This window comes from Astatotilapia calliptera, chromosome 1 (genome assembly GCF_900246225.1).
Source record: "Astatotilapia calliptera chromosome 1, fAstCal1.2, whole genome shotgun sequence".
Classification (NCBI taxonomy): domain Eukaryota; kingdom Metazoa; phylum Chordata; class Actinopteri; order Cichliformes; family Cichlidae; genus Astatotilapia; species Astatotilapia calliptera.
The window spans coordinates 19,620,303-19,623,491 of NC_039302.1; positions in this window are offsets into that span (position 1 = coordinate 19,620,303).

Genomic DNA, 3,189 nt, shown 5'->3' on the forward strand with positions numbered 1-3,189 from the left:
TGTCCTTGTGAATGACAGTGTCAGCAGTCACCTTTACTAAAGCTTTCCAGGGACGGTGCCTGTAATGATGGAGGAATTAAAATGGCCTCCAAGGCGCTGCATGTAGGAGCCACAGGATTAGGGCGTAAAGCCACGCCTCTTAAACAGGCTCTCCTGCCACACCCCGAATAAAGCAGACGCCTTTTCATGGAAGTAGCTCATCCTCCACGGACTGTACATCGTCACCCCAAGATGTGATGGAGGGATTATGTTAGCTGTTGACCACTGTGAGATTTGTTGAGATGAGCTGTCTCTCACATTAACTGCCCCGCCCTCGCCTTCCCCTCAGTCGAGCGTCTGGTGGCTGACAGGGACAAGCTCCGCTGTCATTACAAACTTAATAAGAGCAGAAGTGAGATTGATGAGAAAAACAGAGGCATCAACTGCTCTTTTAATTAACTCTTGTCCCATAATGGTACCAGGACAAAGACACTGAGCAAAGAATGAGACATTTTCTTTCTCCTTCTACCTCTTTCTGTTTTGTTGCCTCGCTCACCCACAATAATGAACAGCCTTCTGGGACCCAATTACATCCAAGGCTGCATTAGGAACACAGCAGGCCCAGTGGAAACTTCAGCTGAGTTTTCCCTCCCCCCACCCTGCCTCCACACACTGTTACCCTGCTGGAGATGGCCTTCACTTGATTGAATTTTGAATGTTACGCACCCCACACCTCACCCCCATTTTCTGTAGTCCCTTACCTTCAACAGCTCTGAACCCACATGTGGTTTGTGATGGAAACAGGAGGCAATGTATGCTTGTTGTTAACCGTCCTTCACTTTAAAATGGCTTTCGCAGAGTGCCTTTGTATGCAATGCAAATGGGCAGCGGCAATTGATGCACAAAAGCCTGTTTGTGTCTAGTGTCCCTGTAAGAAACTGGAAAAAAAAAGAGAGAAGAGATTTAAAATAAATGACCTGTGGTGTCTTTAAACTACGCAACCATCGATTTGCTGTGATTTTTATTCGTTTATTTTTACAGCTATTCACGTTAGCGCCAAAGATCATGCCGAATTAGTTGTAATTGGGGGGTTTTTTCAGCACAAAAAAAGGGTTTTTAATCAGTTGCAAATCATTTTTTTCCACTAATTGCTATGATTATAGCAAAAATACTTACTTTTGCTATAAAATTCAGTTTAAATGATGTTTAATGTCAAGAATGTCATACGTGACATGGCCTGCTCCAAAATAACAGGTGTCATTTACAACATGAAAATGGTAAACAAGCTCAGTAATGGCTGAACTCAGCCCTAGTGCAATGGTGCTAAATGCTAAGTGCCAGCGTGATGCTGGGAGGATGTTTACCAAGTTCACCATGTTATGTTTGGGTTTTGACTCTCCTAATGATAACGTGAGTAGATTAGTTTATGTTGGACAATTCCAAAATAATTTCATACTTTAACTATATATTGTTATTATATATTATTTATAGTCGCTCAAAGGCAGCTTGGATCGTCTCCAGTCCCCCCATGACCCCCAGTTGGATAAGTGGAAGAGGATGAATGGAACCCTTCACTTTATCCTTTGTCTTTTAGCTCGTTTCCACCTCGCTTTCAGCCAGCCAAGTAGGTGGGGCTTCTTTGCTCCCAGTTAGAGTTCATCATAGAGATCCTAAAAACAATGGGGGGCCAAGACTGATCTCCCTCACTATTTGAAACACTATGTTCAATATGAGCACCTCCACTGTAATAGTTATACAGGCAGAACTGTGCAAAACTCTCGAGTCACCTTCATTTCTTTATATTTTGCTCCAAAGGGTCCAAAGTTTTTCTTTGAACATTGGATGCTTGTTTATTCATTTTCAGACCACTCTTGTACCTGACCATTTTAGACCTTTTTAAGCCACTTAACACGGACCTGTGAATCATTCAAGCATAAAAAGGGATCCAACTCGAGGGATGAACCAGTGTTGTCATTACGTGAAACTGTGCACACACAAAAAACAATTTTAAATAGCATGTTCAGGCACTTTGATATTAGTAGTAACTAAACACATGATGAAAATCGGTGCCAATTTTGAATCAAAATTTGAAATTTTTGGTTCAGATCACTGTCAGCCCATGAAGACAGTCAGGAGAGAGATACAACAGCACGTATTTGAAAAATGAATCAAAAGCACAAAAGGTCCTCTCGAACCAAATCAATGGACAAATGAACTCATACATGTGAGCATCTTCAAGTGGCCATGAATGCACTGGCTAGATGTTTGAGTTCCTCTTTGTGTAAAAACACAATTACTATATAATTGGTCCATTTGCGGTGTTGACATTCCTGCACACAGATATTCACAGACAGGGCGACAGGACCTTTGTAGGTTATGTGCATGTTATAGTTACATTTGAAAGCCTGTAAATACAATCCTTTGGGAGATCCATGTTATTAATAACAATTATTGGTCTTCTTTAGTTTCCTCAGACACCTTAAGCGTTGCATATTGACCGCTATGCTGGAAAGAATGTTGTCCATTGATTTGACCAAGACAAGAACTGATGATGTCCTCTTGGTGTAAAGCAGGAGTGAAACCTTCCATATTGCCAGTGAGTGAAAATCTTACCAAGGAAAATCTATTCGAGCTCACGCTGCATCCTCAATGATGCTCTCTGACAAATCAAAGGAAAGATGGACACAATCGGTTTGGAATGACTGAGCGGTGCAGGACTACGGTAGAAGATTCAGTTTCGGTGGGTGAAGGTTTTTTTGTTTTTTTTTTTTAAAGAGGGTGTTTTAATACTTTTATAGTAATGAAATTACCTTTAAACAGACTAACTTTTTTAAAGAGCGTTATTTATTTTTTAATTTTGGTGAAGCCAACTTAAATATTACCATTGAAACAAAAATATTTGCTAACAGAAGCAAATGGTGAGAAATTTAAGTGTTGCGGCATCGAGTGATGTTTTTACTGGTCCATTGTCTTATCCCTAACCAGCACTTTGTGTATACTGTACTACCATGCTTGGTCTAGATCCCTGTGGACTGCATGGCTACTAACAGCTCATCCACTATTGCTTAGGGGTTATATTTTATTCTAGAAGAAAGACTTTATACTGTCAAACTCAGACATCCCATGTGATTGAAGGCCGATGGGCATGGAACTCTCAGAGCTGCCCTCAAAGCTGCAACAATGCCTGCTTGTGGTGGGTGGAGTGGAAGA